Genomic DNA, 14,625 nt, shown 5'->3' with positions numbered 1-14,625 from the left:
ATGTACACACACATTTTTGCTACCAGAAGATGCTGCCAGAATCAATTGCAGTGGTGTGCGCACCCAAATATAAACAGTGAGTATATATAATTTAAGCCTAGACGGTACAACAGCAAAATCCTCTATGGCTCAGAACACTGTAAAAACTAAGTAATATCCAGAAAGTCTTAACTGAGTGCTATAGAAGCCCCCTTTTAAGGTGAACATTCTAACACCAGCTGCTCTTAACAGATGTGCTGACACCACTGTTCGTTTTCTAAGACAAAGCACAAAGAAGTGATCTCAAGTGTCAGAGGTTGAAGATATTCCACACAAGAAACTGCCTAAAGTGTCATTCTCAATGTCACCTTAGTCTGAATTCCTCAGCAGAGCTAGTGTTGGGAAAGCAATGAATCATCCTGTTTCTTTGAAAGAATTTTGTACCCTGGATAATGTCCCACAGGAATTAGTGGTCATAGGTTTGGGCGCTACCCCATTTATTCCTCACAGTGATTGGCCTGAACTGGATTGATTCTTCTTTGTGCTCAATTCTACTGTTGAGAATTTTATTATTAGGTCAAACTACAAGAAAGGGATCAAGAGAGAGAAAACCATAGAGAGAGATACACGTAAGGAGAGGAATGAGAAGGAGAGAAAAGAGAGGAAGAAAAGGGAGGGAGGACAATTAGGACTATGACAGAGAAGACATAGTCTAACAGAACTTCAATGATAGTGTTTACTAGGAATAGAAGGAAGACATACACATCATCTGTGCGGGAGGAAGAATTGTGCAGGTCAGAGCAGAGAGAGCAGGAGAGCAGGGGAATAAGTGTAGGTACGAAAGAGAAAGAAGAGAGGACATAGAGGAGAGGAGAGAGAGGGAGGAAAGAAAGGGGAAGGGGAGAGAAGAAGATGGAAAGAGGGAGAGGAGAGAGAGACGAATGAGTGTTGTGGGGATTTCTGTTTGACTGTGAGTCTGCCTTTCTCTTTTCAGAACAGGAATTTTCACCCTGACAACTTTTGGATTAAAAGAAATATCAAGCTGCCCCAGGAGGGGCTTCCATCCCCATAATCAGGACTCAGCTCTTTTCTGTGTAGGTATCTGTATACAGGAGAAGAAACATAATAACATTGTGAGAATATCCAAACCCTGTCCCATAAAATTTATAAGAGCCAGGGATATAACCACAGAGATTCAAGGAAGCTTGAAATCCTGGAATCAGAATGCTAAGTCTAAGAGGTAGAACATTCTGTGTGTGATTATATGTATCATAATTAATATGTATATGCATTTGTATAGAATTTGGATCACACTCTGATCCTAAAGGGAAAATAACACTTGTATACAATTCAGCTCTTCTTTTAAAAAAGATATATAATTTTATATTTCATTATATTTATACCTGTACTTTCATTGTGTAGCTTTTTAAAAATAGAACCTATTTTTATTTTAATTTGTTGTCTCTGTGGATTTTCACATGGGAGTTTAGTGCCTGTGTGGTAAAAGACGTTTGCAGATGCCCTAGATATGGATCAAGGCAGTGAACACTTCCTACTTCCCTTCAAGAATTGTAGGTGTTGTTAAACCCAGCACTATTCTCAAGGCCCCACCTTGTAAGTCATGGTTCATACCAGGGTGGTCAGTTTTTTGTAGCCAGAAACTTTCTACCAGAACTGTTCAAAATTACCTAGCTCCATTTTGGAGTACAGTAATGTTGTTTCTGAGATATTAAAAGATATTGCTCATTTTAAAAACGAATTATCTAGAACAGGAGTTCCCAAGTTGCCAATTGTAATAACCCCTTCCATGGTGAAAAACACCCATAACATAAGCTCTTGGGCAGTTGCAGTAGATCATCAATTTGAGGCTAATTAATGTTACATAATAAGACTTTTAGACTGATGATTACCTATCATGTTGTAGACCCAGAGTGACCATCCCTGAAATGTCAGTAATGTCACCCTTACAATCTGATTAATGTAATGACTCCCCTCAAGGTCTATTGGGTCACCTTTGCCATCTGATGTACATTATGACTCCAATGGTGCACTGCACTTACACATCTCTAACAACAAACACAATAACAAAAACAACAACAACAAAAAAACTATTTGCTATGTGACTCTGGAAAATAGATGGAAAAGATCCTGAGATACACAGAGATGATTGACTCTAAACATGAGGCATGAGGAGAACTAGGGGGGAGTGTTGGGGACCAGAACTTTTGACATTACTTCTAATGACATCAAGATTTCATCACTTGGCTGAGAACTATCTGGCTGCAATGAAATTCTTCAATCAAAACTTACTGCTCGGGATGTGGCTCAGTTGTGATAGTGTTCCAATTTTAAGCATTAGTATCTGAAATCCTTTCCCAGCACTGATGAAAACAGTTGTGCTTATGTTTGCCTATAATCCAGCACTGGGAACCTCGAAGCAGTAGAATAATGTCAGGATCCTTCTGGCTTAGCTAGGCTATGTGTGCTAGCCTATGTCGCACAAGGCCCTCTTTTGGTATAAATAAAATGTACAAGTTGTTTCAAAACTGATTTCCATTCCCTAACAATATTTCCCTTTTTCCAATTGCAGGACTGCCGTCATGTCACCATCCAAAACAGCAGGGTGACAATCACGGATTTGCGATGAGTAAATCCCACAGACCCACCTCAGTGGGAGCCTGTGTGTGTTTGTCTGTGTGTGTGTGTGTGTGTATTTTGTATATATGTGACTGAATGTATGGTGGTGTATATCTGTGTATGTATGTTAACCTGTGTTATGTACGTTACATCTATGTTAAGGATATCAATGGTATAGTATGTATTTATGGCACACTGTGTTCATTCACAGAGCCCAGATGAACTTAGTTCTACATTTCTGTTTTAGCAATTAGGAAAAGCTTCGATAAAACACAGAAGAATGTGATACATAAAGTCAAGACCTCTTGAGTACAAACCCTGAGTCTAGATGTGAGATCATAGAAATTTATTTGATTTCAAGGTGAGGTGGCTATATTTTTGACATGTCAGTAATATCTTTCTTCAATAATGCACAAAGTGAGAAATGTGATAAGGCAATATGGACAAAGCCATCAGCTCAATCACAGGTATCGCAAAGGAAACATAATCTGCAATATGTTTTAATTTATGACATTTGGTATATTCATGGCTGCAGTTTGAGGTGAAAGATCATAGCTCTTTTGAATAAGTAGAGAAAAAATTGATCTAATATTGCATTCTACTAGAATTACAATTCTAGATTGTGAATGTAATTTTCTGTTTTTCTTTCAGCCTCTTATATTTGTAATGACACCTGATGCTAGAAACCCTTTGACTAACAACATTTCCTGACTAAAACAGACTGTATGGAATATTTAACATAAAAGAAGGATGTGTATGAATTGAGAACAAAGAGTACAAAATGCAAGTTCTTAAAAATAGTTTGATATTAGGAATCATTTAGAGATTATATATACTGTAAAAATGAATAAGACAATGTTTACATATTTTATGTCAACAAAGTATAATAGTACATCTTAGAACATGATGGGATTTCAAATTTAATAAACATTCCTTTTATTGCATTGTAGAAACACAATGTTAGAAAGGATTTGAACATGACTGGTGGCCCCTCCTTACCTTGGGTACCACAGGAAACCTTTTCAAGATGACAACATTCCTGGTAAACATTTTATTCTTATGTCCATCCTTGCTACAAATGTCCCTGATAGCGAAGCAAAATTTATTCCCATTACCCAGATATACAATCTTCTGGACCAGTTTTGATTTTCTGTGCAAATATTCAGCAATACGTCTTTTCTCTACATGAAATCTTACAGTAAATATATAGTTAGGTTATTTATACTTAGTAATTATACCCTCAAATGACATCTTAATTGTTTTCTTTTAAATTAGTCATAGAGTCTATGAAAATTTTAGTAAATTCTATTTTCATTTTATATTTATATATTAGGAAGAGCTTTCTAAATCTACAGTGGTCACATATTAGACCAGTTGTCTTCCTATTCATCGTACTTACAAATTGTTCTATTTGGCTGGCTTGCATTATGCATATAAAACTGTTTACATTTTATTTTCCTTTCATTTGAATTGAAATTATTCTATTATTGGGAAATGATATAACAATTAAGATTCCATAACTTAATCTGTTTAAGGTGTATTTCTTCTTCTAAAACAATTTGTATCATTGAAGATCATTCAATTAGTATTAGTAAATTAATAAATTACAAAGGGAATAACAGTACTTAATGAATGTATGATTTCTTCTAATGAGAAGATAATTGTCAAGGTACTTGTGGTCCAACTCTAAACTCTTGCTTGTTTGAATTTTTATGCATGTGTAGGTTAGAGAAGACTGATTGCATATCCAGTACCGAGGAGACCAGGTAATGGAGAAAGCAAAAGTGTTAGTTGTTGATAATAGCAGTTGACACAGCTTGTAATTAACTATGTGGTATTTGTAGATCTTCAAACAATATTAATTAGTAGGCACAAATTAATTACAAATTAACTAATGGGCATAAGTGAAGAACGTTACTTTCACGATTGCTAAGCAATAGAGCTCACTCTCAGAATTAGTTACTACAAGTTCAGCAGGTTTAGTTATGCTCTGTGCAGCTGTGTCTTCCTATGTAAGTATGGCATAACATCTGGGTGAGTAGGTGTTATAACAGAACATAATACATCATATAATTTACTATAGTCAGTCTTTAGTGTCTGCAAGACCCATATCTTCATACATTTTTGTCTTCTGTACTCATTGTTTCACAGTTCTGAACTTCTGGGTAGACAAAACATTATAGCATTCCTTGTGAGAGACTGTGAGCAGAAAGCAGATGTCCTGTGGACTGAGCAATGGATGTGCGACACATGATTAACTTCCAGACTGTGTCTCCATCAGATCTGTTCATGCTCATTTTCTCTGCAACCTGGTGCACTCTCAACTTTTTACATTAGTTCAAGTAATGTTCTGATAATCTACTTTTCCAAATTTGTACTGCATATGTAATAATACTAACCCAATTTGTAGGATAATAAGCATTCAACTCATGAACCAATCACTTTTATGCTACAAGTATGATGTTTGTTTTATTTAATTCTTTACATAAGATTTGTAGGATGATTGCCAATTGAATGTGACTTTCTCTAGAAGCTGGCATTATGGGCCCACAGATCAGTACACATAAAATAGATTATTCTGGAAAGATTCTTACTTAGCTATGTACCTATATCTCAAGTGGTCATTAAGACAGATTGCATAGTTCATTCTTGAATTTATGTTTTATGTGAAGTTCCTATACATAATTTATTTTCATAAAAAGTAATGATTATCAAGAGTGTCTTCTATGGTAATTTGAAGCTTCTGGATTCTTTATCAGTCAAAATATGCTAATACACTACATACCGGAATATATAGGAATCATTTTAGAAATGTAATTTTTGGAACTTGCATTATAAGTTGATGTTTTCCCTGATGGTACTTTAGCTTTGCCATATTATGTTTCTAATATATTTCTTTGGAATCTTATATGTATCATATTTTGTAAATAGGACATTCACTGTGATCTTCTCAGCCTATATCATACTGTATATTTAGCATCGTGTAGGATAAAAGACATAGAGGTTTATGTGACTCAGTAGGAGAAGTACTTACCCTAATATTTGTAAGAATCTATATTTATTAGAAAATATGTCAGAAAAATGGTAAATTATTAGAAATACCTGTGGTGTTCTTGTCTGTAGAAAGATTTTTATTTGTTTTAGGTGACTTCTAGTCTCATCATGAAACCCAGATTTGCCTCAAAATTCTGATGTGTTTATTTCCCCCTCTTTATTTATGTGGGATTACAGATATCTATGACTATGCCAGCAGAAAATTTTTTCATAACACTGCAGTGAAAACATTAAAAACCAAACTTCCTAAGTCATACTTTCCACAACCACAAAATTGACAAAATGTAAATGTTTAGAGAATGGGGTTGGAGAACTCAGGTTTGTATTTGATATGATGTAGCAACCAGCAGTCAGCTACAGGAGCCAAACTCTATGATGATTGTGGGGTACAAGGATACATGCTATGCTATAATAATAATATATATTATCTGAACATAAAATGAGGTATATGGATGTTAGTGAGACATGTATTAGTGAAGTAGAGAAAATCAGAGGCATTAAAGTCAAATTTACCCACTTCTTAATTTTGTGTAAACTTCTACAGTGTTGAGACTGGGTTCACAGCTTACTGTCCTCAACCACTTCACAATTCTGAAGTTCTGTCTCATAACGAAAGTTGGAAATTTTCAAGGAAAAAATGGAAAGAAGGAAAGAAGTAAGGAAGGAATCTGATTCATAGATTATCTATTTATCTCATGTTATTAAGTAATTCTTTATAAGAACTATATATTTTTTTAAAATTAACATTTTCTTCTCAAGTCAAAAACCATTTTCTAGTAGTTGTACCTAGACATGTGAGACCAGGAAGTGTTAAGTGCTACATAAGGTATATAGACAAACAGCTTCTATTCAATTCAATCACTGTGTGTTTGTTCTAAAGTGACTTTTAGGATAAATACATCAATATTTCATAAAATCACTCTTCTGAACACTGGAAAGTATGGATGGCAGTGTCCTCAAATACTAGCAAGAAGAAGCAGTCATGTATTCCATGATTCAACAGGATTTATTTCTACCTTCCAGGTCCACCTTTGACAACCTGACTTTGGTTCTGCACATTTTAAAGGAAAGTAAGTGTGATACTTATTTTTTCTCACTGTTATCCCAAAATCCTAATCAGAGCAGCTGGAGAAGAAGCGAAATTCATTTGGATCACAGCATATGGATAGTACAAGAGGAAATCAGTGAGTGGTGATTGATGTACAAGCCAATTACTCACAAAAATGCCAAAATTTAGTGGTGGGAGAGAATTGGACCTTGAATGATTTGGTATCATAAACCATTGAGATTCAGAAACCATTTTAGAAGATGGTTAGGACGTGTGTAAGAGCTGAGATTGTGGACAAGGGTAATAGCAACAGCAAACATTTTTAGAAAATGACAGAGCAAATGTGACCTGTACAATACCTGCACAGAACTTTTCTTGTCAATGTTCCTCATGGATGATATGGGACCCAACCTGAAGGACAGTAGTCACTTAGTGATTGTTCAGAAATGGTTAGCATTTTCTTTAGTGGTGCAGTTCCTGACATAAATGTCTTTTCTCAGGAAATGTCATACTGGACACTTAGGCAAGAAACTACAATTAGACTCAGCATTATTATATTACAGAAGACATGAAAGTGGAAAGGAATGGTGGTTTCAGCAAGAGAGGAGAAGTATGACAGTGAGCAGTGATAGTAATATCTAAAATTCATTATATAATCTCTGACACGGTCACACAATAAGAGAATAAAATAAGATGGGCTGATACTTTATTTAGATTTATTAAAGTTTGCCAGAGTATTCAGAAAGCTAAGTCCCAAGCCATAGAAGTCAGGTACAGATCTTCAATCCCAGGACTCAAGATTAAGAGATAGATGGATTCTGTGAATCCAAGGCTACCAAGATCTGTACAAGCTTGATCCAGTCCTAAAGAGGAACAATTGACACAAAGACAATCTCAGCACCAGGAATCATATGCCTTTAAACCCAGCACTAGAGTGGTATAAAGGATTGAAGTAGGGTCTTTAGTAGACTATCATGGATTTATTCTCCAGCCACAATGAGGATAGGAAGACCTGACGTCTCCATATTCTTAGCCACACTGTGGATAAGTTATAAATAGTCTTAGGGTTGGTGTGGAGCCAGAATAGCCTTCCATTCTGAGGTAGAAAAGAAGTAGTGTTCAGCTGCTTTGCTTTTCTGATCTTCAATTGAATTGTAACCCCAATATCAGTCTCTGGTCCTTTTATTTTTCATGCTACAGAGTGTGAGAAAGGGAGGGAGAGGGGGAGTAGGAAGGCAGGAGTGGTGGAATGAAGGAAGGACATCATGGATACTGTTCTGTGTATAAAGGTCATGAACCAGATGATGATGGAGTCAGAAGGTCTTTCCTTGACCTCATGTACAGGTTCCTTGGAGTTGCTGGAGAGAGGAGGCCCAGCCATGCAGAGTAGATGCATACTGGTAGCAGATGGAGCCAGGAGGACGAGCCATGAGGAAGAAATGGATGCAGAGAGCTGATGGGGCCAGGAGGACCAGTGATGCAGAGAATTTTTATCCAAGGAGCCAATGGAAACTGGAGGACCAGCTAGGGTGGAGGTGTCAGTGGAAGAGATACATAGAACTGTTCAGTAACAAAGTATCCCAGACAGTCTCTGTCCAGTGACATAGATCTCCAACATGTCCACCCATATCTGGATGAGACTGATCACAGTGATGATGTCAGTGTCCCCATTTACCTCATTATTGTATTTTCTTTTCTCCTGGCCTTTACAATAGGCATTGGTTATGTTGTCATCTGAGAAGAGCCAAACATAATCTGGTTGTTTCCTAATTAGCTGACTGAGTAAATTATGTTTTTCTTTTTCCCTTTATTTTACTAATGTTTTAGACTAAAATGTCTTCATACTATCATCATCTTTATTCTTCCATCTTTCTCATTGCTTGGAAGATACATATATATGTGTGTGTGTGTGTGTGCTATCTTATATGTTTGTGTCTGTCTGTGTGTGTATAATCTTATATGCATTTATACATATATGTATACATGTATATATGTATATATTTGTTTGCATTTGTAATCTTATGTTTCCATGTGTTCTTGTGTGTATGTGGTTTTCCAACATGGCTGAAAATCTCAGCCTTGCTAAGTTTAGCTATTTCCTTTCTCTACTGAATTCCAGATTTAAATAGACTATGATATGTCATCCAGTGATGATATTTTTAAACAATATGTATTTTTTTTTTTTTAAAGGGAGGTTTCTTTGTGGAACTTGGATACCAGGCTTGATTCAAAGTCAAGTGTTCTGCCAGTCTCTCCCTTCCATATGCTGGGATTAAAGGCATGTGGCACCTCTGTTAGCCTTTTTTACATTTTTTTATTTATCTTTTACATTCCAATGCCATTACCTCCCCCCATGTCTCTCTGGTTCCACATCTGCTCCTCGGGGTAACATCTCCCCCTAGTAATTTTACTAATTTCATCTCACTGAGGCATGAAAATGGCACCTCTTAACATCCACACACATGTGTCTCCTCTGAACAATTTAGTCTCTCCATAGAATGGGCTCCGCTAAGTCTGTTTGTCTATTAGACTTGGATCTTGGAACCACAGCCAATAACCTATATGTGTCCCGTCCCACCATTGCCACCTTGTAAGGGAGTGTAGTTGGGTCTTAAGCAGATTCCCCTTGTCTGACCAGGTCAGTGATCACTCACTATCTTGTATCAGCTGATTCTGTAAGTTTCCCCTTCTCAGTCTTGACTCCTTTGTTCATAATATTTCTCTTCCCTCCAAGTTCAATTGTACTCGAGATACTTAACCCAATGATATTGAAGTGACCAGAGCCTCACCCAACCATGAGAGGCTGAAAAAGACCCACCCAGGTGTAGGCCTCTGATTAACCAGCATATACCGAGCTTTTGTCCAGCTTCTGACATTGCCTGACCTTACAGAGACCTACCCCCAGTCACTAGGAAGCCTTGAGGCAAGATAGCTGGGTGGGTCTGAATGTGCTTTATTGTATGTGAAGTACAGAGCATAGCAGACTCCATGGGAGGCCTATAAACATGGCAACCATTTCTACGGGGTAGTTGGCCAATCAACACGGGACAAGTTGCCCAAGCCTGGAGTCACACAAATCCTCAGACTGTAACAGACCCCAGACACTCCCCTTGGTCTACCCAAAAAAATCCCTGCCCTATCATCCCTCTGGCTGCTTCTCAATCCACCCAATGTGTCAGATGGACAAAGGACAGAAATTAATATAGTTAACTTATTAATTAATTAAAACTCTTTGCTTTTGCATCAGATCAGTTCTCTTGGTGATTTTTGGATCAGAATTTGTGCACAATTATTAGGTGTGCAGTTAGCATCTCTTTCCATCTGTTTCTAGATTAGGGTTGTAGTTTCTCTGGAGTTGTGGTTGTAGCCTATGTATCATTTGCTTTTTGTCTGGTATCTTCTCATGAGTGAGGGGAAACAAATGATTTTTCTAGTTTCACTCACTTACTGCCAATTTTGGAAATTTTGTTTCTTAACATTGATAAGTACTGCAAGTGTAAATCTTCCACACTTTCCTTATACTTTATTCAATTGACAAACATCTAGGTTGTTTCCAGGGTATGGCAATTATGAATAATATTGCTATGAACATAGTTGGTAGTTGTCCTTTTTATGTGGAGTGTACCGCCTTTAGGAACATACAAAAAAGTGGTAATGCAGTATCTAGAGGTAGTTGATCTCTAGTTTTCTGGAAATCTCCACCTGATTTCGATACCAGTTGTAAGAGTTTGCAATCTTGCAAGCAATGAGTACTATTACACTATCTTTCATCTTCTCCAGCATAAGCTGTCATCAGTGTTTTAGGGTCTCCAGCCTTTCTAAGATTATTCTCGTGAAACTGTTCTGTTTATATCTCTACCCATTTTTAAAAATTAGATTATTTGGTGTTTTGATGCCTAGTTTCTTCAGTTCTTTGTATAATTTGGGAGATTGGTACTCTATCAGATGTGGGGTTGGTGAAGATCTTTCCCATTCTGATGGGAAACTGTGTTATCTTGTTGAAGATGTATTTTCTTTGCAGATGCTTCTCAGTTTCATGAAATATCATTTATTAATTGTTGCTGTCAGTCTATGCTACTGGTGCTCTGAGTCTGAGTTGATTCTGGGCTGATGTTTCAGGACTAGTTTTTTAGCTGCTGTCCCTACATTCTTCATGCACCACAGTGAATTAAATTTCCCCTATTTACATATTGTATTTTTTATTAAAATACTATTTCATTTACTTTTAAATTGAACTTCCCCTCACTAAAATTATACGGGAAATTTGTAGTTGCTAAGCTAGTATAAAAATGACAGAAGGGGGTATACTCAGGAAAACACTTCCCAGTGATTGATATATATATACATATACATATATATATATATATGTATATATATATATGTATATATGGTGTATATATGTATATATATGTATATATATTCACCCATTCCTCCAATGCACACTAGAATGTTCCCCACATAACACAAACTATAAAAATAGGTATTGTGCTGGCTCCATCTGTAGGGGTCCCCCTCCCTTGCCTCTCCCAATCTTCTCCATGTTTCCTCAGTTCTATTCCATCTTAGCCTTTGAGACAAGGTCTCCTGAATCTCGTTCTGCAGATCTTCTATACTCTCCCCTTGTGGGTCAGGGAAACCCAAAGATCCTTTTTGTTTTGACCTTCTTGACTCTGGAATAGATGCCTCTTCCACTATGCTGCTTTTTTCTAGATTTATGGGATAGAATTCAGGTCACTGTGTTTACTAAATTTTAACAAATTTTAAAGTTATTATTTTTAAAGTAAATGAATACATTTATTTAGTGTAGAGACAGGATCTCTCTTTGCGCACAGATTCTCTGGAAGTACACTTCAGACCAGGCTGACCTGGTACTCACAGAGAAATACCTGCTACTGCCTCCTAAGTATTGTAAATAAAGTTATTTGCTACCACAATCTGGCTCCCAAATTTTTATTGACTTGGTGGATTAAATCATCTTCCCTGGCATGTTTCTCATTTAAAAACACATTAATGAAATAACTCTATTTTCCAAGTCATGTCCTTGTAATCATTAGCTTAAAGGTACAAACTGAAATCCTAATGATTTCCATCATCTGCTTAATACATGAGCAAACTATTTGGTGAGTATTAGCCTTTTGGGGGCACTGGAAATAGCCCTTATATGAGACAGCTATAGTAATTTTGCATATTCTATTAGCATAGATATGTATGACTACTTATAGGCTTATACCAGGAGTAAAATTGATGAATCTGAGGATGCATGTATTATTAAGTAAATAATTTTCTCTAATATGTTACGAATTGATTATATAAACACATAATAAAAATATATGACATACCCACTCATTATTTTGGCAAATGTCAGCATTTTTAATATTAAAGTTTAAGGTATCAGCTTACACACTATTAAATAAATCTTAATTAAGAACTAGAATATAATCCAAATTTCTCCAATGACTAATGGTATTAAATGGACATCGTACATACCTATGTATGTATATATTACATATGTACATATGAGATTCTTTAGGCCTCAGAGAGTCATGCCCATTTAGAAATTAAATATTTAAACTTCTATCTTTCATATTTCATACTAAAATATCTTAATTATATGGTTCCATGGGGTCTGTGTAAGTTCTTGTAAATCCAACCTATCGTTGTGTTCAGATGATGAAACTAGAATCCATTTATCCTCGTAAATATTCCCAGAGTCCCATTTTTGATTTTCTACAGTCTTGTCCATAGCTCATCATCAGTCCCAAAGGACCAACTTCTGGGAGTCAGTCACTGTCCACAGTGCTGTCAATAATGTGAAAAGCGAACGACTGTGCTTAAAAATCTAAACATCATTGCATTTGTTGTTTTGAAAATGCACCCACTGAAATTCTGATTTAACACCAAACCTCCTTCCACAGGTATAAATGAACATGTCATTGACATATTTATGTGAATGCACTTGATGTTCTCCTTCATGAGGAATGTTTATATGTCAGAAGGTGGGTGCAGTGGGGTTGGAGAAAGGATCGTGGGACTCATGAAGTAAGTGTTGGATAGATCCCTCTATTTTTCAAATGTGGATCCAGGTACAGTAACACATGCTATCAATCCCAACACTGAGGAGGCTGAGACAGAAGGGCTATTATGTGTGAAGCATCCCTGGGATACACTGGAGTGTAAATCTATCAAGATTAAACACAGCAACTCTTTGTCTCAGAACAAGTAGAAAATCAACACTCTAGGTGGAGCATAACAATGACATAACATAACAACTCCATTCTAAGGTGACCTCCCTTTACAAAATCATTTACCCAATCCCCACATTACATATGACTCTGTGGGTCATTCATTCCATCCTCAGTGGAGGACACTCGTAGGAAGCTAACCAGACAGGGAATTAAAAATACAAAATTAGCTGAGAATGGTTGCAACATATACGATTTTCAAGAATACAAAACTCAAAGAAGACCCAAGACTATGAGAAGTGAATGGTTGAGCTGAGCTGAAGTGGAACATACCTTTAACAATTGCAAGCAGGAGAAATATGCAGGCAGAAGTCTTGAGATTCAGGGTAACTTAGTTTACAGAGGAAATTCCAGAACATCAGAGAAACTGATTCAGAGCATGAATGAATGAATGAATGAATGAATGATGAGAGAAGTCTACTTTGGATTAATAATAGATTGGGGTTTTATTTGGTAAGGAAAAGTAGGAAACTGGAGGCAATCAGAATCCAGTGGCGTAATGTCAACATAAGGAGTGTTGCTCCAAAGTTGTGGCTGACCAACAAGCCCTTGTAAAGGAATACGTTTGTAAACTTGGGAGATGTTCATATACAAGCAAAATTATTCTCTTGGTTAATGTTTGTCTTATGGTTACTATTACTGTGTAATGACACCATGTCTATGGCAAGTCCAGTTAGGAAACCATACAATTGGATGGGCTAGCTTGCAGTTTTGGACATTCAATCCAATAGCAGTATTGTAAGAATCATGGCGGTGTGCAAGCAGACATGGTACTGTGGGATCTGAGCATAATACATTTTGCAGCACAGGAAGCCAATCTAACACAACAGGCAGTATCCCCAGCAGAAGAGGCCTTAAATAGCCAACCCCCTCTATTGACACTTTTCTGAAACAAGGCCAAGCCCCCACAAACAAAGATTCCCAAAATGGTGCCACTACCTTGGTGATTATGGGCACAAATATATTCATACTACCACAGTGCTAATTTTAGACTTGGGTCTAGGATCACCTGAATGATGTGCATTCCAATGGGAAACCATCTTGATTACTTTAATTGAAGTTTGGGAAGACATACCCATTTTGGTTTCCCACTCTTCCCTGAAGTCGTGCAGGACTGCAGACAAGGAGAAATAGTTCTGAAAAGTGGTTTAAATTTTTTCTGTTTCTTGACTGTGTTGCAAGGGACCAGCCCTCAAACTCCTGTAGCTCTGACTTTTCCTCCTCCTACACTCCTAGTCACAATTGGTGAGACCTGGTTTAGAACTCCCAGTGCCTTTACCTCAAGCCCTTTATATTCTAATTAGAATACACAGATTAGGGTGAGGTGGGATCTCCTTTTAAACAGATTTTAACAAATATCCTTGATGTCAGCAACCAACCTACCACCAACTCTTATTTAATTGTCTATTCCATCATTTCCTTTTGTAGTGTTGTCTGCTGACCCACTTCATAAAGTGGTGCTCTATGCAGAAGGTTTAAGGATATCTAGCTCTGAGTTTCTGAACTATGAATGAATTCAAATTGGAGGCGGAAAATTAATTTATTGCTCTTTTATAGAATGGTCAAATAGTGTTACTTTGCATTCTGTCTCTCCCCCTCTCTCATTTCATGCACGATCAGCACACAAAGTTGCTCAGATATACAGGGTGGGGAGAGGTACACATT

The 14,625-nt window shown here is 36.8% G+C and overlaps 1 long non-coding RNA gene across 1 annotated transcript in view; it reads left to right on the top strand.

Annotated features, from left to right (window-relative positions):
* Positions 1–2,639, top strand: part of LOC127214597 (uncharacterized) — a 249,131-nt gene extending 246,492 nt beyond the window's left edge. The window contains exon 3 of the long non-coding RNA XR_007833876.1: positions 2,570–2,639. This is a non-coding gene — a long non-coding RNA (uncharacterized LOC127214597). The remainder of the gene's footprint in view (positions 1–2,569) is intronic.
* Positions 2,640–14,625: the final 11,986 nt, after the last annotated feature.

This window comes from Phodopus roborovskii, unplaced genomic scaffold, assembly GCF_943737965.1.
Source record: "Phodopus roborovskii unplaced genomic scaffold, PHOROB, whole genome shotgun sequence".
Taxonomy (NCBI): Eukaryota; Metazoa; Chordata; class Mammalia; order Rodentia; family Cricetidae; genus Phodopus; species Phodopus roborovskii.
Note: the sequence above shows the minus strand (reverse complement) of the source record. Positions and strands in the feature narration are given on the sequence as shown.